We start from the raw sequence: 24,232 nt of genomic DNA, 5'->3' as shown, positions 1-24,232 counted from the left end.
CTAATTGAAAGAATTAGACACATAGCGGTAGAAATGGGAACCATGGAGTACTGCGTCCGCTTATATTAAAGGAAGATACTTCTTACCTGAAAATTAATCAGCTTAACAAACAAGGGGTACACTTTCAATGTTGAATAAAGAATGAACGATCTCGAAGGAGCATATATCGAGACAGAAAAGGAAATTGACTTAAGAGTGTCATAATAAGTTACTATCAATTTAAAGAAAGGCTGAAGCAGTAGATAATCAGTGAGTCATATGATGAATGTACGTAGAACAACTGGCAGCAAGGTAGGAGATGGATAAAAAATGGACAGAAGAGGAAAAATAATGTTTCACGTTTATGTAGAGAACAGAAAGCTCGACAAATGTCGGAGTCGTGCTTCGTGGCGCGACACTCGCTATTTTCTCGCTCAAAGGAGTGGCCCACAGTGGCGCTCTCGGCCGGAGAAAGGGGGCAGACACCGAGCGACCGGCGGCGGCCGCGGTTCGCTGGTCAGACAGAGCACCGGCTGCCACTGGCGAGGCGGCGGACAGCGGCCGGCTGCGGCGGCGGCGCGCGGGGGCGGCAGGGGGCGGCAGCCACGCAATTACGTGCGCGCGGCCGCTGTTTTATTGCTCTCCTACCCAGCTCCTCCTCTGCTCGTCCTCTTCTGTCGCCCAACTTCCTGCGATTTCGTCGCTCAAATACGAGCTGCTGCCGTTGGAATACCTCTCCAATTCCTCGAACTTTTGTTTGTCAACTGTTCTTTGCTTTTCATTCCCTTATATAAAGTAACTGGAATTTGGTAGTTATCAAGTTATGTTACGATGATATCTTCTCAGCTTTTATGTGCTCTGTATATCCTTTCAGTGTTTCATTAATCATCAGACATTCTAACTACGTGTTAAGATCATCGTTGCATGGTATGTATACCAAATGCCAATAAATACATAATAAGAAGTAAAAAATATAACAACTAATGAACAACAGTTGACTAAAACATTCAGATATACCATTTTAAAAGAGAACACAATAGTAAATAATGGCTGTAAACAGTTTTCTCTATACTTCCCTCTCTCTCCCCTTACTAAAACACACACATACACTCTCTCTCTCTCTCTCTCTCTCTCTCTCACACACACACACACACACACACAGAGCTTAGATGTTTTTAGAGTTCAGCTCCACCTCTGTTTCCCCTTTCCATCTTTTCCTCTTTTCCACTAGTCACTAACACACTCGTATTACCCGAACTGCTTACATTTAGGTGTTCTTCATTACTAAACTCTAGTAATTTGCCATTTTAATAGCCCATTATTCTATATTACATAAACTATTCAAAATGGTTCAAATGGCTCTGAGCACTATGGGACTTGACTTTTGAGGTCATCAGTCCCCTAGAACTTAAAACTACTTAAACGTAACTAACCTAAGGACATCACACACATCCATGCCTGAGGCAGGATTCGAACCTGCGACCGTAGTGGTGTAGTGTCGCAGAATAGTAAAGAGTTGGAAACGTGGAATATTGTCAAAGTTTCGTTGCCTATGCCGAGAGCCAGAGGCAGCAGGTTAGCCAAGAGGTGAGAGGATTGCACATGTATCGGAATGTGTCGTCACGCAGGGGCAGTGACCTAGTTACACACAACAGGCGAGAGAGAATTGCTTAGCACACGGGTTTGTGTTAGACGGAGACTTTTGTAGAGTGTAAGACAGAGGTATAGCGTCAGCTGTACTGCATTTCACAACTTCACGTAAGTCTGCCGTAACAACACGTAACTCTGTTACAAGAACACCTAAGGGGCGAGTACGACAGATAAATCAGCAGTATAAGTGGAACGAATGCGTTCATTACAAACGAGCATAACGTCAGGGCGTCGCTCGTGCTTCCTTTAAATACGCCATCTTTGATAGCAACAAGGCACTCGCAGTTAGACTCGCAGTTAGATGTGTACTGGGTCGCTGCGTAGCGCTCAGCTCGGTGATCGACATGTTAATCTTTATTAAGGCGATGTTGCAGTAAGGGCGGCCCATCCAGCAGCAGACGTGAGGGGGCAGTACCAGCTCTGGTCCTCTCTGCTGCCACTGTCAATCATCAACCCAGGATTAGCAGACATCACGGCAGACTCGCTCGCCGCCAATGCTGACCACATCAATGAGCTGTCGTCGAGATCGTGCGGGGCCTAGGCCCTGTGCATCCGCCATCACAACCGGGTGAGCCGATGATGCTGGGGGACTGCAGCCCGTTCCACCCGTCCACCGCGGCCGAGCCACCAGGAGGAGCAGGGAAGAAGACGGGGTGGGATACACTACTATCTGCAGTACGAGAACGCCAGTCGTGCCAGCAGCGCTACGTCACAGCACGTGGCGCTGCGCTAGCAAGACTGGTGTAGCCCAGAGCTGGTGTCATCACACCGAGTCAGCGAGGACTTGGCGAAGGTCGTTGATATCACCAAGCTCAGCTGTCATGAATTAATAATGTTTCTTTGGCGTTTCTGACAAAAAGTCATTTCCTAGCATCCTGACAACTGGAGAGGTCACCGCTCGGCTTCCAGTCCACCGTAGGCGACCGGGACCACCCGGGCGCCTAAAGCGGTCACGCGGTTCCAGACTGTTGCGCCTAGAACCTCTCAGCAACCCCGGCCGGCCATAAACTGTTCTTGCATGTTGGATTCATACGCAGTATCCAAGAACACAAGGTATTTCACAGTTACTATTACAGCCTTGTGCCAGTTGTACAGAGAAGTTGCTAGAGAATACAAAGGATTAAAACTAAAGCAGAACTTGGAGCGGAAGATGGAGCCCAGAGATGATAGAGCCCAGAGCAGTAATCAGGCCGCAGCCACCGTTAGCGAGTGCTGGTCATTGAGCAGCACGGTCAGCGGAAGCAACGAGGTCAGGTATCTGTGACAAGTAAGAATACACCTGATAAAGTAATACTAGATTCATCAGGCTGAGCATTAAACAGCATAGGTGGGGATCACGTAGACTCATTTGGTTCAATAGCGGTAAGAGTAGAAATTTTCCGCATAATTGGCAGTGGTTACAAAGTCATACTCACTTTAGGTTTCCTGGTTGTACATCATGCCAAAACTGACTTTGAATGACGTATAGTAGGACTGGAAGTAGCACCGTGTCATCTTAGTTTTACAGGCAAAAAAATATTACAGTCAGAAGCAACAGCTGACACATCATGTGGGGCATCTATGCTGTCTACAAGTTCCCTTAAGGTCAGCCCACAGGAGATCATATCGAATATATATAGTCCTCAGTCTCTGATTGGTTCGGTGCAGTCTGTGAAAGTTACTGGTAGGTTAAATTGGACCTCGCCATTGGTGGGGAGGCTTGTGTGCCTCAGCGATACATATAGCCGTACCGTATGTGCAACCACAACGGAGGGGTATCTGTTGAGAGGCCAGACAAACGTGTGGTTCCTGAAGTGGGGCAGCAGCCTTTTCAGTAGTTGCAGGGGCAACACTCTGGATGATTGACTGATCTGGCCTTGTAACACTAACGAAAACGGCCTTGCTGTGGTGGTACTGCGAATGTCTGAAAGCAAGGGGAAACTACAAACGTAATTTTTCTCGAGGGTATGCAGCTTTACATAAGATGAACATCAACAAAAGCAAAACGAGGATAATGGAATGTAGTCGAATTAAATTGGGTGATGCTGTGGGAATTAGATTAGGAAATGAGAGCTTTAAAATAGTAAATGAGTTTTGCTACTTGGGGAGCAAAATAACTGATGATGGTCGAAGTAGAGAGGATATAAAATGTAGACTGGCAATGGCAAGGAAAGCGTTTCTGAAGAAGAGAAATTTGTTAACATCGAGTATCGATTTAAGTGTCAGAAAGTCGTTTCTGAATGCATTTGTATGGAGTGTAGCCATGTATGGAAGTTTTATTTATTTCGAGTCAAAAACATACAACTGAACATATTGAAGAGGGAAAAAAAAAGGATACATTTCCGGGGCTGTCTTCGTGGATCTCACAGCAGCATATGACACCATTCAACATCGACAATTATTGCACAAAGTCTACTACATCACTAGAGACATTAATTTCACCAGAACTGTGCAGACACTTTTGGAAAACCGGCGATTCTATGTGGAGTTCCAAGGAAGAAAGAGTAGATGGAGAAGTCAAAGGAATGGCTTGCCTCAGGGTAGTGTCCTTTCCCCCATATTGTTCAATATATTTACAAATGACCAGCCTCAACCTTCTCTTACAAAGAGTTTCATCTATGCAGATGATCTTGCCTTAGTCACACAAGCCAGAGATTTTGACACAGTAGAAAACCAGCTTACTGTTGCTCTCAAGGACCTATCTGAGTACTACAGAGTCAATAACTTAAGACCGAACCCTGCTAAAACTCAAGTTTGTGCCTTCCACCTACGCAATCGAGAGGCCTATAGAAAACTTACAGTGTTTTGGGAAGATCAAGAGCTTGAACATTGTTTCTACCCCAAATATCTGGGTGTCACCTTAGATCGAACGTTGACCTACAGAAAACACTGCACTAACACTAAGCAGAAAGTTGCTGCTCGTAACAACATCCTGCGGAAGCTCACTGGCAGCGTTTGGGGTGCAGATCCCAAACTACTAAGAACATCAGCCTTGGCCTTGTGTTATTCCGCAGCTGAATACGCATGTCCTGTATGGTACAAGTCATCTCATGCAAAGCAGGTTGATGTGGCCCTGAACGAAACCTGCAGGACAGTAACGGGATGCCTCAAAGCTACACCTATTGATAAACTCCATAAACTAGCAGGTATTGCTCCTCCAGACATAAGGCGTGAAGTCGCAGCCAAACTTGAGAGACATAAAGCAGATCATAACACCGATCACCTGCTACATGGATACCAGCCACCAATTAGTAGACTCAAATCTAGGAGGAGCTTCATGAGAACTACTACACCCCTCACCGGTCGGACTGGAGCAGCCAGACTATCTCAGTGGACAGCAAAATCTGACAGTAATGATTGGATGACTCCTTCTGAGACCCTTCCTCCTGGTGGAAATCAAGTCTGGACAGTGTGGAAGTCTCTAAATCGGCTCAGGAGTGGCGTCGGACGAACTAAGGACAATCTGTTTAAATGGGGCTTTATGAAGGAATCTTCCACCTTGTGTGACTGCGGAGAAGAACAGACAACCAAACATTTAATTAACTGTCCTAGATGTCCTGTATCATGTTCCACACAAGAGCTTGTTGATGTTTCAGACAATGCTGCTGCCGTTGCACAATTTTGGGCTAATACCGTTTAGTTTGTTCTTTTATGATTTGACCTGATTTGTTATATTGTGTATATTGTAAATATTGTTGTATGGAAGTGAAATATGGACGATAAATAGTTTAGACAAGAAGAGAATAGAACCTTGCACAGGACAGAGTAGCATGGAGAGATGCATCAAACCAGTCTCTGGACTGAAGACCACAACAACAACAATCTGGTTTGATGTACAAGCTGATCTGCCTGTGAATTCTGTGTGTGCTGTTGAGCCTTTGCCTGAGTGTGAAGAGTTAGGTAAAGTACAATTTTCTGCATGTCCTAGTTTATCATACATACGGAAAATTGATGGAAACAGAGAGATGTGCCTATCAGTATAGATAATTTTAGCTAGTCTAGTAGCTAGTTTGGCAGTACTAGATGAGACCGAATTGGATACGTATTTCATCTCCAACTACACAACACTGGGGCAGTCTGGAATTTTTACTGCACTGAGAAAGAAAATAGCACATTTAGAGGAACAGGACAAGAGCGATACAGAAAAATTATTAGAAGAATATCTACAGTTATTCGATCCCCCTGGACCATTGCCTGCCACACCATTAACCCTACTTCATATTCCCAAAAGGAATGAAGCTCCTGTCTGGAAGAAATTGTATTGAGTCCACCAAAATTTACAGCATGTTGCTACTTGGCACCTATTCACCGAAAGTGTCAGACAGGATGTTCCATAGTATGCTCATTTTCTTTGGTCAATATAGTCGATCTCTTACACTGCATCATAGCTGCATACACTACTCAGTGCTCCCAGTGACTGCCCAGCTAACTGCTTCTTCCCATCCCTTCTTTTACTATGAGAGCCTCTGCAGAGATAACAGCTTCCAGGCTGGCTGGGCAGACATAGAAGTTTACTTAAATGGACCAGGAGGAACCATACATGCATTCACAACTGAGGGCTGACCTCAGAAGGGGTAGTTGAAAACAGAATTTGCTTTGCCCAACACCACAATTCAGATGGTATAAAGGTCAAGTTGTCTGCCAAAGAACAGTATTATTCGAGAGATGGGGGAATAATTCTCTTAGAAAAGACAAAAATCTAGGCCAAGTACAATCTCTCAGAGATGGAGCAGCATGAGAACCACCGTCTGCTTCGGCAGCCACGTCGTAGAAGCATGTTTGTTTCAAATCCTTACACACGGTTTTCTGATTCGTTCATGGTGTTTGTTTCTGTAGAGTGCATACTTTCTCCTGCATGTCTACATGTAAGCCTTTCTATTTATCAGCTTCAGAATTATACTATGTTGTGGGAGAGGTTTCCTGACTTCCTCCTCATGGCACAGCACTATTGGTTAATTATAGCAAAACCCACAGGAATAGGTGTTCGTCAACCTTTTTACAAAATTATTGCTAGATGGAACTCCTAATATCTGCTACTACTGGCCAGTGAGGTTCCTGCTCTGACAGAAACAGACAAGATTCGGACCATTAAGATGCAGAACGCATGCTGCTGGGAGACTGAAGGAAACATTTGCCACTGGGGAATCAAAGAGTGAACACTCACCGAGGCTGAGCTGGTTATTGCTGCTGACTTCCACCTTCACACTGTATGAGAGTGGTAAGAATGACATGACGCTGGAATCACTGGTTCGGTAGGGAAGCTATATTAGTTAACTTCCATCTGGAGCTAGTTGTACAGTTTTAACGCTTCATAGTCAGCTAGTTGCTTCCATCATGCACATTGGCGATCTTACTGGTGTCCATACTTATACTCCTGCAGTCATTGTCTGTATCTACGAATTATTCTAATAATTATGCCTTTAGCATGCTCACCCACCTGTGACTGGGTTAGATTTACTGTTATAATCCCTTGTCCATTTATTAACTGCTCATTCGCTTATCTCAGCGGGTAATTCATGTGTTGACGCTTCACACTAATAAAACAGGGTATTACATGACCACTTGTTTCTGTTATAGACAGATGATCCCTCCTCTCTCTAATATATCCACGTATGGTGTCACATTTGATTGGGCCATCCCCATTAATTATCACTGAATAAGATGTTTCCGTTTGTGCAACATTATCATTTCCTGAGAGTTGGCATCATCGTATTGGGAGCTTTGCTTCTCTGTAGGTCACCAGAGATCAGACTTATAGCATCCTAGGCATATGATAAACAGTTCAGTGTGCACCCCACTCTACCATAGAAGAATTTATAAACCAGTAGTTTGAAGATGTGACCACAGAAACAAATAATGGACCCCGGGATGCACCTGTTGTCATTGTCCCAAAGAAATTGTCACATGTGAGTAAAGCATGTACATTCTATTGGGACTACCGTTATTTAAATTAGAATAAAATTTTAAATGCCTACCCTTGGCCAGATATGAGAGAAATCCTAGATAACCTCAACCAGTGAACCTATGAAGTGGGTACCACCAATTAGAGGCAGCAGACGATCATCTGAAAACAGCATTCTCAACCATTTCTGGTCATTATCAATATCTTTGCATGCCTTTTGGGTTGAAAAACGTGCCAGCTACTTTCCAGCAACTATTACATGGTGTTTTGTGAAGATTAAAACAGAAGCAACGTATGATTTATTCAGACAACATCATTGTGTTCTCTAAGGATGACCAGCAACATTTACGCATAAATGCAGCATGGTTAATCCTCAGCCTGGAAAAGTGTCATTTTGTTTTGGAAGAAGTCCATTACCTTGGGCCACATCATGAGTCGAAACGATGTATGCACCAACCCATGACACCCACCATAATAAAGGAATTTTTATCGACAGTTTGTTCCAAAATTCGCTGAAACCGCATGACCTTTCATCCCACTAAGTGAAAAAAGGAGTAAGGTGTCAATGGTCTTCAGATAGTTGAAAATCATCTGTAAAACTGAAAGATTTATTGACCTCTAGTCCAACACAAGCCTTTCCAGATTACCAAAAACCATTTATACTGTTGTGTGACACCAACAGTTTTGCCTTTTTAAGTCAGGAGATTATTATTATTACAGGATTAATCAATACAAGATTAATTAATAACAACATCTTGTTGTATTCCTGTTATCCTCTGCCAAGCCTCTATCCAGCGCATCTTCCTTGTCGGTGCTGCGATGTTCCATTACTCTATTTATGTGGTCTGTCAAGAACATCGTTGTCTTCCGCGCTTACTTCTGCTGGGAGGTTTCCATTCATAAACCTTCTTTGGCCAACGATTATCTGGCATTCTCATCATATGTCCATACCATTTTAATGATTTTCTTTCAGTTCTATCACTGTATCATTTGTCTTCATTCTAGCTCTCACTTCATCATTAATTTTTCTTTCGATTCTTGACATTATGGTACTCCTACGCAAATAATCCATTTTCACAGCTATTAGTCTTCTTTTGAGATCTGCTTTTAAGATCCATTGTTCTGATCCATATCATAGCAGTGATTCAACCATTATCGTACCTACTCTTTTCTTATTGCCGTTGGAAATATTCTTATCCCACCAAAAAGAATTCATATACCCTAACACTTTTCTGCTTTTCTGTATTCTGTATTTTACTTCTGTATGACCCAAACTATTTTTATCAATATGTGCGCCGAGATATTTAAATTTCTCTACCTGTCTCATGAGTGCTTTGTCATTGATGTGTACTTCAAATTTAGCATCACTATTGACCACCAGATACTCTGTTTGTTAGACTCATTTGTAGTCCACATCTTCGTCGTATTATGAACTCAAGGTCATAATCATCTTGTGCTATAATAGCTTGATTGTCAACAAAACTTAATGAAAATATCTGTACATCATTGACAGTGATTCCCATTCCTCTGCAGCTGTTCTTCCAATTTCGGAGAGCCACTTCTACATATAAATTGAACAAGATGGGTGACATACTGCAACCTTGTCACAAACCTTTAGTGACATTAATAGGTTCTGATAACTTTGAACCTCCAAGTTGGGGTTGGGTCTATGGGCCAGCATCCACAAAAACAATCTACAAGCTCGAGAATCTAAAGCGGAGCCTCGGAAATCGGATAGAAACTTTACTTCGGGTCAGGAGATACATACACTAAAACATCATATAGCTTATGCCTTAGTGATGCAGAAAAAATTATTCTTCTACTGAGAAAGAAATGTGGAGTAATGTACTTCTGATGTTAATTATATAGATGATACTTAATAGTAATAACCAGACATCTAGCACTCAACTGGACCTAAGATCCAGTCACCAGGTTAACCCAATGGATGTTATGTCTCAGTGAGTTAGATTTTGGAGTAATAAATTGTCCAGGCAGATGGCACAAAACGCAGATTGAGTCGCAAAATACACACTCTGGAACGTGTCAGTGTGGACTCAGAAGAATGGAAGGAAGAGCAAAACAATGACCTAGACTATCAGTGGTTGGCAAAGCAACCACAGTTCAGCATGGAAGATATAGTGCATTACAGAAAGACGAGATATAGGTTAAACATAGTATAAGGTGGCATGGTCTCCTTACCTTCATTTCTTACATATTACGTCCTCACAATTGTATTCTGCACATAAAGACGCTTCATTCGAACCCAAACTCGATAAGGTAGAGTCAATGTTGTATGAATTCATGTAAGAAATATGCAAATCTAATAAGTAAAGCGCAAGTGCGCACTGAGATTGAAAAAGTCAGGGCTGGCGTACACAACATGACGGTCACAGGAATTTTCGTTCTAAAGAGGCTACCAGCCCGCTGGGAGGCCCATTCCTTCGGAGGGGTGAGTCAACACACACCTACTTCAGCCGAAGCGACCGCCCAGAGAGAGGACAGCTTTTGCCAGAGCGAAGCGATAATGACCCCCATGTTCGACTTAAAAGCAAATTCCGCTACATTGTGTGGGTGCGCCCAGAAGACGCATTTTTTGACTGACCGACTGCGTAGTTACGGAGTTCTCACAGGAGGACAGTATACGCCTAACAGAGATGCTAAAGATTTCCGCATTGGTCGACTTAAACGAAACGTCATTCTCCCATTTAAAAGAGCAACACTAACTGGCGGAATATTTCTGACGCAAAGAGACAGAAAGTGAGAGAAGACAGCAAATAATATACCCTAGCAAATTTTCCAGAAAAAGAGGCCGTTCCGTGGTCGCTCTTAGATCGGGAACACGTAACGAGAGGGAGTGCACTCGTACATGTACTCAAAGAGCGAAGAACAAACTCTCTCCTCAGTACTTCACTGGAAGAGCACCTCTGTCGTTAGCAAATCGGAGTGATATTCTATATTGAGTCGCTCACGATTAAGCGTTGTTCACTGTGTTGGCCACCACACATATTGTGCGGTGTGAACACGGACAGAGTACTAGTTAAATGCCTGCGAGCGAATATTGAGTTGCATCATGGTGGACTGGATATCTGACTGGTGTACCACGCCAGTAGTTAGACTGGGGGCGGATAGGAGTCCTTGACTTCATCAAGCAGTAGGGAGAGTTTGATTGGCGAAGGTCAATCCAGATAGAAAGAGATAGTTGTGTTATTTGTCAACAGCGAGCGATGCAGGCAGCAGTCATAGCAGCTCACGGTATTGTGCGTAACAGTGTATGCGAGCCCCATCTTTCCTCCATAACAGTACGCTCCATTACATTACTCACGTGACAGCCTTGACTGTACCTAGAAAAGTTATTCAAGTTGTTTAGGTCTGGCTCTCAGCCATTCTGCCAGTAAATAACATTCCTAAAGAAAAGGGAGATTTTTCTTAAGGGGGAAGAATTTAAAGGGACTAAAACTGAAGCAGAACCTGGAGCAGAAGATGGAGCCCAGAGCAGCAATCCGGTCGCAGCCACCGTTAGGCAGTGCTGGTCAACTGAACCGCGTGGTCAATGGGAGCGACCGCCCCTGTGTTGTCAGATCAGTTGTGCCGAACCCCTGGCCAGTGTCCAGAAAGTACTAGAGAGCCCCAGTCACACTGCCTCTGCTCCAGACTGTTCAGCGTGTTACACACTTGCCGTTATTACCGAGCTGCGACATTTAAACCCGTCCGAAGCAGCTCCTCGTCATCGGACTGTTGGGGCAGTTACATTTTGCGCAGTCTGTGACAGTCAACGCCATGCTGATTATGTAGCCGTATCTACTGTCGCAATGTCTACATCTACATGTACATCTACATCTACATCTGATTACTCTGCTATTCACAATAAAGTGTCTGGCAGAGGGTTCAATGAAACACCTTCATTCTGTCCCTCTACTGTTCCTCTCTCGAACGGCATGCGGGAAACATGAGCACTTAAATTTTTCCGTGCGAGCCCTGATTTCTCTTATTTTATCGTGATGATCATTTCCTCCTATGTAGATGGGTGCCAACAGAATGTTTTCGCAATCGGAGGAGAAAACTGGTGAATGAAATTTCATGAGAAGATCCCGTCGCAACGAAAAACACCTTTGTTTTAATGATTCCCACTACTACTCACGCATCATGTCTGTGATACTATCTCCCCTACTTCGCGATAATACAAAACGAGCTGCCCTTCTTTGTACTTTTTCGATGTCATCCGTCAGTCCCACCTGATGCGGATCCCACACCGCACAGAAGTACTCTAGAATAGGGCGGACAAGCGTAGTGTAAGCAGTCTCTTTGATAGACCTGTTGCACCTTCTAAGTGTTCTGCCAATGAATCGCAGTCTTTGGTTTGCTCTACCCGCAATATTATCTATATGATCGTTCCAATTTAGGTTATTTGTAATCGTAATCCCTAAGTATTTAGTTGAATTTACAGCCTTCAGATTTGTGTGACTTATCGCGTAATCGAAATTTAGCTGATTTCTTTTATTACTTATGTGAATAACTTCGCACTTCTCCTTATTCAGGGTCAATTGCCGCTTTTCGCACCATACAGATATCTTACCTAAATCATTTTGCAAGTCGTTTTGATCATCTGATGGGTTTACAAGACGGTAAATGACAGCATCATCTGCAAACAATCGAAGACGGCTGCTCAGATTGTCTCTGTTGTGTCTAGACCATACAGCCTAGACACAATGCTGTAGCCGATAGGGCACGCAATGCTAACGCAGACGGGCGTGAAGTCTGGAACATGAGACTTATAAATGAATAAGAAGAAAAGTACGTAGATGCTTGTTACTTAACTTTTAATTAGTCCTTGGAATACATCTCTCTTGAATATTAGTAAGCTATAGGCACTGATACAAATGGCGCCTTGCTAGGTGGTCGGCAGTTAACTTAGCAGAGGGCTATTCTACTGTCTATCTCTCGGCAAATGAGAGCAAGGCTTAGCACGTCCAATCGCTAGCTATGTTGTCCGTACAACTGGGGCTGAGGTCTCCTCAGTCTCTCGAGACCTGCCTTGTGGCGGCGCTAGGTTTGCGATCCCACAGTGGCGACACGCGGGTCCGACATGTACTACAGGACCGCGGCCGATTTAAGTTACCACCTAGCAAGTGTGGTGTCTAGCGGTGACACCACATTCCTCCCCCGCAAATCGGCGAACGGTCGTGAGATAAGGCTTCCGCCCGCCGTGGGGAGGACCGCATGTCGACGTATGCGATGAGGTGGGGAGCCTAACAACAGGCGAGGCTGTGCCACCCGCACCCGGCCATTCGGTCCGAGGGGAGCTAGGAAACGCCTGAAAACCTAGTCCAGGGTGCACGTCAACATGCGGTGTATGCGCACGTAATGAGACAGGAGGGGCCGAAGGGTCGACCTCCATTGCGTCGGGGAATCCGACGCGCGATGACGACATCTGGTCCGGAGCGGGCAAGAGGTCCATGGCGGAGGACGGCTGGTCACGGGAAGCGAGCGGCGGCGCGTGACCCTGGGAGGCGCCGGGCGGTTGCAGCGAAGCGTCCACTGCGGGCGGCGCCGGCGGCGGCTGCGGCGGCGGCGCGACGCCATGAGGCAAAAGGGAAGGCAGCGTCGGTAACACCTGGGGATGAGACGAGCCAGTAGATGGGTCCCCAAGGCGCTGACCGGACGGCTCCGTCGCTGAAAGCAGACAGGGAGCGGCAGAACCCAGGCGACGACAGAGGCGCAGCTGATTGAGATGCCGTCGCACCTCACCAGAGGCCCCCAAAACCAAATACATCGCGCGGCCGAGGCAGCGAAGAATGCGCCCTGCGAGCCAACGCTGTGAACCGCGATAGGTGCGATAATAGACAACGTCGCCAGGAGCAAAAGCAGGAGTCTGCCGCTGCACAGGAACCTGATGTGGCGGATGCAGCAAAGACATCAAGGTGCGATGAGAATGACCATGGAGCAATTCAGCCGGCGAGCGACCATCGCGGGGCTGAGAGCGATACGAAGACAAAAAGAGCAACAATGCGTCCACCCGAGAATGCGACTCTTTCAATTTCAACATCTGTGACTTGAAAGTCCGGACCAATCGTTCCGCGGCACCGTTTGACTGAGGCGAAAACGGCGCGGATGTCAGATGTTGAATACCATTGGCCTTGCAGAATGACTGAAATTCAGCGGACATGAATTGTGGGCCATTGTCGGAAACAATAGTCTGCGGAAGACCTTCAATGCAAAAGATAGCAGACAAGGCTTGGATTGTGGCAGAAGACGTCGTGGAAGACATCCGGACAACAAAAGGAAAATTACTGAAAGCATCGACCACAACCAACCATCGAGCATTCCAGAATGGACCAGCAAAATCGATGTGCAAGCATTGCCAAGGGGAAGTGGCTTTCGGCCATGCAAAGAATTTCCGCGGCGGTGCGGATTGTTGTTCGGCACACGCCACGCAAGAAGAGCACATATTCGTAATCGCCGCATCGATTCCGAACCAAGTACAGTGCTGACGAGCAAGTTGTTTCGTACGCACTATACCCCAATGTCCTTGGTGAAGAAGCTTTAAGACAGAGGACTGTAACGAACGTGGGACCACGACTCTGGACTGATCATTATCGGAACGCAACAACAAAACACCACGTCGGACAAAAAGTCTCTCCTTGTGAGCAAAAAAACGACGAACCAAAGGATCCTCGATCCGTGACTTTGACAAGGGCCATTGCGTAGCAACAAAATGCAATACAGTAGCAAGGACAGGGTCAGCAGCTGTGGCTGTAGCTACACGACGAAAATCAATCGGAAACGATTCGACCACGTCATCGGTTTCCGCATCAATGAACATGCAAGCAAGTTCGGAAGAATCGAATGCTTTATCCTCAGCAACAGGCAAACGGGACAACGCATCAGCGTTTCCGTGCGTAGCAGTGGACCGATACAAGATATCGGAGCGGTACTGCGAGAGAAAAAGAGACCAGCGAATGAATTTCTGCGCTGTACGTGGAGGTACAGGCTTGTTCGGATGAAAAAGCGATGTCAAAGGTTTGTGGTCCGTGATGATTGTAAAGTGACGACCATACAAGAAATCATGAAACTTTGTAACACCAAACACGAGAGCTAAAGCTTCTTTCTCTATCTGGGAATAATTTCTTTGCGCAGAGGAGAGCAATTTTGACGCAAAGGCAATAGGGCGATCATGCGAGCCATCTTTGTGCGCAAGCACAGCACCGATCCCGAAATCCGATGCATCTACCATCAACAAAAGGGGTTTTCGGGGATCGAATGGCGTAAGGCAAGTATTTGAAAGTAACGCCGATTTCAACTGGCGAAAGGCGCGTTCGCATTCCGTCGTCCAGACGAACGGAACACCTTTACGGCGTAAGCGATGAATCGGAGCTGAAATGGAAGAAGCTTTGCGCACAAACTTTGCATAATAATTAATTTTACCCAGCACACTCTGTAGTTGTTTAACATCCCGTGGCGAAGGCAAATCCTGTATGGCACGGAGGTGCACTGGACTCGGATGTATACCTTGGGCATTTATGACATGCCCCAGGTAGGGTAAGTCCCGAGCAAAAAACACACATTTGTCCTTCCGCAAGCGAAGACCATTCTGACGCAAGACCTGAAATAATGTTCGGAGATTTTGCAAATGTTCGGCTTCTGTCTTTCCTGAGATCACAATATCGTCCAGATAGTTCGCAGCAGTAGGGACCGACGCACAAACAGTTTGTAAATATTGCTGAAACAAAGCAGGGGCGGATGCACACCCGAATGGCAGTCTTTTGAAGCGATACAAGCCAAGATGCGTGTTTACCACCAAGACGCGCTGGGATTCTGCGTCCACAGGTATTTGCAAGTACGCATCTGCTAGGTCCAATTTTGAAAAATATTTTCCCGGGCACAGTTTGTCAAAAAGATCTTCCGGGCGGGGCAAAGGAAAAGTGGCAGTCACAAGTTGTGGATTCACTGTTGCCTTGAAGTCCACACAAAGTCTCAGTTTACCGGAAGGTTTTGGCAAAATTACTAAGGGTGAGGCCCAGAGAGAAGCCTGCACACGTTCAATTACACCTTGAGATTCTAAAGCGGCTAATGTTCTGGCGACCTCATCACGCAATGCGTGGGGAACATTGCGCGCTCTGAAAAATTTCGGTTGCGCGTTTGCTTGCAGTTCCAAATGCGCTTCATAGTTCTTAGCGCAACCAAGGCCCGGTGCAAAAATGTCTGCAAATTCTTCACAAAGACTAGAAACACTGGCGGAAGGCACAGTCTGATTCACTAATAGGACCTGATTTACTATAGACATATTAAACAATTGAAATAAATCTAAACCAAACAAGTTCACTGCAGAAGTAGAACGAAGAACGTAAAATGATACAAGTTTTGTCTGTCCCTTGTATGTGGCAAGAAGGCTGCACTGTCCTAACACAGGTATATGCTGTCCAGAGTAACTATGTAACTTAACATTTGGGCACGCAATGGCGGTTTGCCCAGTTGTTTGTACGTGGCGTGATTGAGCAATGAAACTGCAGCTCCGGTATCGAGCTGGAATGGTATCACTTTGCCTTCAAAGTTTAAGTCCACAAAAAGTTTATTGCCCTGCTGACGACAAGAGCGACTGTCACGTGCAATTTGAACTGATACAGGTACAGAAGCACTTGCGACTTCACGGGATTTTCGGCGACGTCGACGCACACTGTTTGTGGGACGAACACAGTCACCGTTAGCTAAAGTGTCACTGGACGGGTGGGAATGAACTACATGAATGTCCATGGGCGAAGGTCCACGAGCCTGATTGTCCTGGGTTTCTATTCCGGCGCGAAACAAAGGGCCTGGAATTATTGTGATTGTCTGATCTAAGCTTTTTCTGGCAAACACTTTGAACATGTCCTTTCTTTTGACAGTAAAAGCAAATAGCATGGCGTGACGGGCAATTTTCACGCGAATGTCTAGCTGCACACCGCGGGCATGATTTCACTGCAGTTGCTTGCTTACGCGGCGCACGTGTTTGCAAGGTAGGCTGCCGCTGCGGTAACGGGCGCGAGGGCTGCTTAGCGGCCCGTGCAGCGGGCCCGGCGGGCCGGTGAATGTGACACACTGCTGGCGAAGTTTCAAATGAGTCCTGAGCAAAGTCAAGTGTGTCTTGCCTATCCAATATGTCTATCACTTGTTGAAGGGAGGGATTAACGAGTTTCAAAATCTGTTCCCTTATGCGAACATCAGAAACGTTCTGTGCTATTGCATCACGCACCATAGTGTCTGAATAAGGAAGGCCACAGTCACATTCAAAGGCACACTCCCTAGTAAGTCCTTGCAAAGTTGCAACCCACTCCCTATTAGTCTGACCGGCCGTACGTTTTGTACGAAAGAACGTATACCTTTTTGCAACTACATTAACTGTTTCCTTGAAATAGGCATCTAAAGCAGACAAAATTTCTTCGTAGGTCAGAGTTGCTACGTCGCGTCGGGGAAACAATTTCACTATCACACGGTAGGTAGACACACCGACACAAGAAAGCAAAAACGGCTGCCGCTCGTTACCTTGAATTCTGTAGGCTGTTAGATGAAACTGGAACTGGCGGGACCATTCTTGCCATGTTTCTTCGGCCGCCACGTATGGCCTAAAGGGAGGCGCAACAGCGTTTTGTGGCAGCAGTAGCGAAGAAGCGGCGGCTGCCGCATCGGGTTGCAGCGCACGTTGACCCTGGACGAGCTGTCCAAGTGCATCCAATAACGCCTGCGTCTGCTGATTCTGCAAGCGATAAAATTCGGACAGTACATCCGGAGAATGTGGCGAAGCCATGACACAAACGAATTAATACAAAATCCCATCCTCGTCGCCAATAATGTTGTGTCTAGACCATACAGCCTAGACACAATGCTGTAGCCGATAGGGCACGCAATGCTAACGCAGACGGGCGTGAAGTCTGGAACATGAGACTTATAAATGAATAAGAAGAAAAGTACGTAGATGCTTGTTACTTAACTTTTAATTAGTCCTTGGAATACATCTCTCTTGAATATTAGTAAGCTATAGGCACTGATACAAATGGCGCCTTGCTAGGTGGTCGCCAGTTAACTTAGCAGAGGGCTATTCTACTGTCTATCTCTCGGCAAATGAGAGCAAGGCTTAGCACGTCCAATCGCTAGCTATGTTGTCCGTACAACTGGGGCTGAGGTCTCCTCAGTCTCTCGAGACCTGCCTTGTGGTGGCGCTAGGTTTGCGATCCCACAGTGGCGACACGCGGGTCCGACATGTACTACAGGACCGCGGCCGATTTAAGTTACCACCTAGCAAGTGTGGTGTCTAGCGGTGACACCACAGTCTCCTATGTCGTTAATATAGATCAGGAACAATAGATGGCCTATAACACTTCCTTGGGGAACGCCGGACATTGCTTGTGTTTTACTCAATGACTTTCTGTCTATTACTACGAACTGTGACCTTTCTGACAGGAAATCACGAATCCAGTCGCACAGCTGAGGCGATACTCCGTAGGCACGCACTTTGATTAGAAGACGCTTGTGAGGAACGGTGTTGAAAGCCTTCTGGAAATCTAAAAATATGGAATCAATTTGACATCTCCTGTCGATAACACTTATTACTTCATGATTATAAAGAGCTAGTTGTGTTTCACAAGAACGATATTTTCTGAATCCGTGCTGACTATGTGTCAACAAATCGTTTTCTTCGAGGTACTTCATAATGTTCGAATACAATATATGTTCTGCAAATCGACTTTAGTGATATAGGCCTGTAATTCAGCGGATTACTCCTACTTCTCTTTTTGGGTATTGGTGTGACTTGAGCAATTTTCCAGTCTTTAGGTACGGGTCTTTCTGTGAGCGAGTGGTTGTATATAATTGCTAAATATGGAGCTATTTTATCAGCTTACTCTGAGAGGAACTTGATTGGTATACAATCTGGACCGGAGGCCTAGCCTTTATTGATTTAAGCTGCTTCGTTACACCGAGGATATCTACTTCTATGTTTCTTATCTTGGCAGTTGTTCTTGATTGGAATTCAGGAATATATACTTCGTCTTCTTTGGTGAAGGAGTTTCGGAAAACCGAGTTTAATAACTCTGCTTTAGTGGCACTGTCATCAGTGACTTCACCGTTGTTATCGCGCAGTGAAGGTATTGACTGCGTCTTGCCACTGGTGTGCTTTATGTATGACCAGAATTTCTTTGGGTTTTCTGCCAGACTTCGAGACAGAATTTTGTTGTGGAAATTATTAAAAGCATCTCGCATTGAAGTAGGCGCCATATTTCGAACTTCTGTAAAACTTTGCCAATCCTGGGGAATCCAAGTTTATTCTTGAGGCTAATAATATATTTGTAGACAGGCATGCGGTGGCGGCGTTGATGATACACTCGTCGACGAGGCACAGTGCTTCAATGCTGTTGCAGATAGAGCTCACAGCGGAATGATTCCGCTTATATACAGAGAATCTCTGCCCATTGTCTGAGCACGTTGATGCCCGGCCAACTCAGATCTTTACCGCCGTCTCGAGAGTACGACTTGAAGGCCCAGCCATCTCCACCTCCGCCGAGGTGACAACGGAGGACGTCTGCGCTTAGGACCACTGGGCAGTGACGTAGCCAGATGTACACCAGGGATGGGAAATGCCGAGCGGTTAAATCGATATCTGGCCGGCCGCGGTGGTCATGCGGTTCTAGCCGCTGCAGTCCGGAACCGCGGGACTGCTAAGGTCGCAGGTTCGAATCCTGCCTCGGGCATGGATGTGTGTGGTGTGCTTAGGTTAGTTAGGTTTAAGTAGTTCTAAGTTCTAGGGGACTGATGACCTAAGATGTTAAGTCCCATAGTGCTCAGAGCCATTTTTTTTAAATCGATATCTGCATTTTAGTTCTGAGTAACCGGTATTTTTCGGTATTTGTCTGGTTTCGGTTGTAACATATATCTTTTAGTTTCTACTAACAACGGAGTAAAAAAAACGAAAACGAAGTATCAATTAGCCATCGCAACAGTGCTAAAATTTTTGGATTTTAAATAAACCTTTTTCAAGAAAAAAGTAATTTTTATTCGTAAGATTTGCATTTGGTTGAAATACTGCGTTATTACAGAAAATGGGAAAAGCGATCAGTACCATTTTAGTAAGAGGTGGTGCACAGGTGGTGTTTGAGTTCTTATGGGATCAAACTGCTGAGGTCATCAGTCCCTAGGCTTACACACAACTTAATCAGACTTACACTAACTTACGCTAAGGACAACACACCCATGCCCAAGCGGGGACTCGAACCTCCGATGGGGGGAACCGCGAGAACCGTGGCAGCGGCTATCCCGGGCGGCTTTTAGTAACAATGGCGGCAGAAACGAGCAACAAATACTTGGCATAACAACTGGTACGGCATCGCTGAGACAGTAATGTTCCTGTTGCCGTGTGACGTGCCTTAAGGTACGCTTGCTTGTCCGTGCAGTGTGCGAGACTTGGTTTCCACCTGGTCTATTCGCTGTCGTTGCCGGACATCCACTGTATTGTAGAATGGCACCAGCCCTAGACTGGAAACATTTTTACGAAGTGAAGTAGCAACGAAGTAAAATGCTTCATTTCCGCTAAAAGATAAAAGAATCGTCTGCCATTTCTGTGGAATAATAAGAGGAAGGAAATTTTGGTTAGGCTTATAGCACTTGAATAGATGAGTTCTTCAACCTCAGTCTACATCCTTTAGCAGTAAGTTTTTGTAATGCCCAAATAGTGGTATGATTCCGAGAACAACATGGGCAGAGTTCCAAGAAATTAGATTCATTAAGGGAATACTGGTGATTTTTGTACTATTCAGCCACTTAACACTTTTTGGGAAGAACAGCGAATAATGGACTGAGTAAGTTTTCTTTTATTTGCTTATTTAGTTTAATATTTTGATTCCATATATCTTGAAACTGAGTGAGCCAACATTTTTCAATTTTTGTTAGAGTTCTAAGTGTCTTACACGAAATAATAGGAATAAAAAGCCGAAAATCGATTACTTTGAGAGGTGGCATGCCTTTATGATGCACACAGTGACTTGCCCCCTCTCATATTTATATCGTACTCTGAGTAATTCGATTTGGGTAGTATAGCTGAGTATTGTCATTACAAGGCTAGTATTGAGAACTCAGAAGATATGAATATTTTCTTCTCTAATTGAACGTGGTGAAAAAGTTGCTATTCCTTCACACGCGGACTTCCCACGCAGCGTCTCTCGTCACCCAGGTGATCCGGTGACAGGCGGGGTTATGGCGACGGGTGTGAGGGAGTAGAGTGGATGCTGTCCAGATGCCGACATTGTTATATGAGTGGGAGCGACACGCCCACAGGGGCCTGAAGGAGCGGCTGGGCTAGAGATTCCATTCCGTTACTTCGCAGAAACTTAGTGAAAACACTTTCTGACGGGCTACCAGCGAGGTGGGGGAATGACTTGTGTTCCCAGGCAGTCTTGGCGGGCAAATTCCCACGTTTTCTGCAAAATAATAACTGTGATTGGCTTGCTCAGGGGATAGCTCTGTGACGTAGCAAAATCGGTTCAGAAATTAGCGCCAAGTATCCCCATTGGTGGAATAGTAGTGCTTCGGCAATAGAGCGGAATTTTCCGCCGGTTTTGGAGTTGCTGATTGGCACGTTTAAGCACAGCCACTGTCGTGGGGGCGGGAATGTTCTGTGTTCGGCTTGTACAGGTGCTCTTGAGAGAGTCGGCTCTCGCCTTTCGGTCGGAGTAGGTTACAAGACTGAGCTCTCGCTGTTCTGGACAGCCTGCCTTCCGTTGGCTGTCTAATATAATTTCATTTAATTGTAACTGTTTGACGAAGTTGCTGAAGTTTCGACTTCAACATAACTTTCCGAGTACAGTTGGCAATTGAGCGTTCTGCGTACAAGCGGACTATGTTGTCCACCTTGAGCACCTTTGGCTAAAGTTGACTGTGTCGGAGTTACTGTGTGACTTCGCTTGTTAAAATCAATCATTGAACCGTCAGTGATTGTGTGGCGAGCCTTCTACGTCTCCCTCAGAGTCGCATTTGTATTACTCGGAAGTCTTTAGTCTGGAACAACCAGACCAGGATAATTTGTTTCGGGCTATACTCACGACATTATCATCACCACGATGGGACGTCGGAGCAACTAGCCATTGCCTTCGGTACGCCAGATCGCGTCCTTGCAGTTAAGAAGACAACTTGGTAATGTATGTCCGCAGCACCGGCGGATTAGGGAATTTTGCTATGTGATAATCAGAGCTCAGCAGAGCGCGCCTGTTCCCATCTTTTCTAACATGGTTCTGTCTTGGATGTTCATTGTCTGAGTTATCACTACTGTAGCAGCAATTAATGTTGTGTTGGCTGGGTGTTTCTCTTAAGATTTGAGTTGCAAGGAATTGACTCCACATACCACTTAGTCATAAATGTCACAAGCTAATTTATGGACCACCTTCACAGCATTTATTTGAGTATCCAATTTGACGTACTGTAAATGTTTCATACGTTTTGTTTGTTATTTTGCGTTTAGTCACAATAAATCAAATTGTTATTTTTGGACAGAACTTTCATTCTGTAGATCGGTAGAGCAACGCTTTCATTTCTCACTACGTTAATGAAACTTTCCTTTATCAAATTAAATTATTGCAGGTGCCAAACTCTTTTCTACTCCACTTGCAGGGACGATTACAGTCAGTTCGCCTTTCTTCTTAATCCATGTGCAACAGAAAAAGTCGGAGTTAGAAAAAAAGGGGGGGGGGCTTAGAGCATCATTTCCATATGAAGATTCTAGAAGAATTTAGAGTTAAATACACTGCTAGCCCCGGCACCTCGCAAGTTCAGAAACTGTTTAATTTGAGCAGGTAACACTCAGGTTAAACCGGCGTGGACAAAAGCAGATATAACAGAGAACCGGTTATTTCACCGATAGCCGCCATCAATAACGTTCGCAGAGCTACTGCCGCTGGGTTGACCGTACTTCGGCCGGAGAAGAAAACAGCTTCTTGCAACGCGACAGCAGCGGCGGCGGCGGCACGCACTGCCAGCAAGCAGAGGCCGTCGTACCGGGGGCGCCGTCAACGTGACAGACTGTTCAGCTCGACCACCAGCGCAGCCTGCAGTTGTCGAGTCCTGTGAATGTAAAGGAACAGCAATAAAGAAATTACTCTAACCTCACCACGACCTTCTTGTGCTGCACCACCATCCATCTTCAGCAGAGAACCGCCACCCACACACAGCCGTCCTCTCACCCCGTTGCAGTAAAGCTCTGATAGGCAACTCTGGAAATTTACCATTAAGTCTGAAGATGGAATGCCTTTCAAATCTGTTGCCTCGCTGTGACAACACAGCTGAAGAAGTAATGACTTTGTCCTGCACGCCGTGCAGAAGCCCATGGCGTGGCCAGTGTTCTGCGTACTCATCCTCTGGCTTTGTTCTGCGTGACGGAGGACCCCCTGTTCAGAGCCGAGAGAGCAGCGCGCCCGTGAAGCACCACAGTCAGAGCCCGCCTAGTTGCGAGCGGACCACCTTTCCCCGGACATTGTTTTAATCAGATGAAAGTGGCATTTAATGACGTAACTACAATACAAACTGATGACGGCACCCTCTTCTCAGTTCGTGTGAGTGCCGTGCAGTGGGAGACATGAAAGTCATGCGCTTCTTCAAACTTATTTTATATCCAAACGGTACATTTTCGGACATTTGTTCCTCGTCAGAATTTCATCTGCCAGGACCCTTCTACAACCCTTATAACCTTGTAATAGGAACTCTGAAACTTCGTGCACATTCCTGTATGAAATCGCATGATTATTCAATAAAACATTTCAACCTGTAATTGTAATTTTCATGTTTTATTTCCATCTTTAACAGCAAAACAAGATATTATTTCTCTGTTCTATATAATATTTACTTAAGATTGTTTAGAAAATATAATCTTGTTGTCTAAGACGTAAGTTACTTACATCTTTGCACTATTGAATATCCATTCTATTTCAATTATCTTCGAAACTTGTAGCGGTATTTTTGAAAACTGTGTAAGGAATGTGTGAAAGTTACTTCACTGCAATATCATTTTTTTTTTGGGTCATCAGTCTTCTGACAGGTTTGATGCGTCCCTGGGCGAATTCCTCTCCTGTGCCAACCTCTTCATCTCAGAGAAGCACTTGCAATCTACGTCCTCAGTTATTTTCCGGATGTATTCCTGTCTCTGTCTTGCTCTACACTTTTTGCCCTCTACCGACGCCTCTAGTTCCATGGAAATTCTTCCCTCACGTCTTAACAGATGGTCTATCATCCTGTCCCTTCTACTTCTGAGTGTTTTTCATGTTTCCGTTCCTCTCCGATTCTGCGCGGAACCTCCTCATTCCTTACCTTCTCAGTCCACTTAATTTTCAATATTCGTCTTACACACACATCTCAAATGGTTCGATTCTCTTCTGTTCCGGTTTACCCACAGTCCGTGTTTCACGGTCATGCAATGCTGTACTCCAGAAGTGCATTATCAGAAATTTCTACCTCAAATTAAGGCCTACGTTTCATACTAGTAGACTTCTCTTGGCCTGGAATGCCCTCTTTGCCATTGCTAGTCTACTTTTCGTGCCCTCCTTGCTCAGTCCGTCATTGGTTATTTTACTACCTAGGCTGCAGAATTTCTTAACTTCATCTACTTCGTGACCATCAATCCTGATGTTAAGTTTCTCACTTTCATATCTTTCACTATGGACAAACGGCAGTTACTGTTATTCTCAAGAAGGTTGGGTTATACCGACTGAAACCTAG

The sequence above is a fragment of the Schistocerca nitens genome, chromosome 6 (genome assembly GCF_023898315.1).
Source record: "Schistocerca nitens isolate TAMUIC-IGC-003100 chromosome 6, iqSchNite1.1, whole genome shotgun sequence".
Lineage (NCBI taxonomy): Eukaryota > Metazoa > Arthropoda > Insecta > Orthoptera > Acrididae > Schistocerca > Schistocerca nitens.
Note: the sequence above shows the minus strand (reverse complement) of the source record.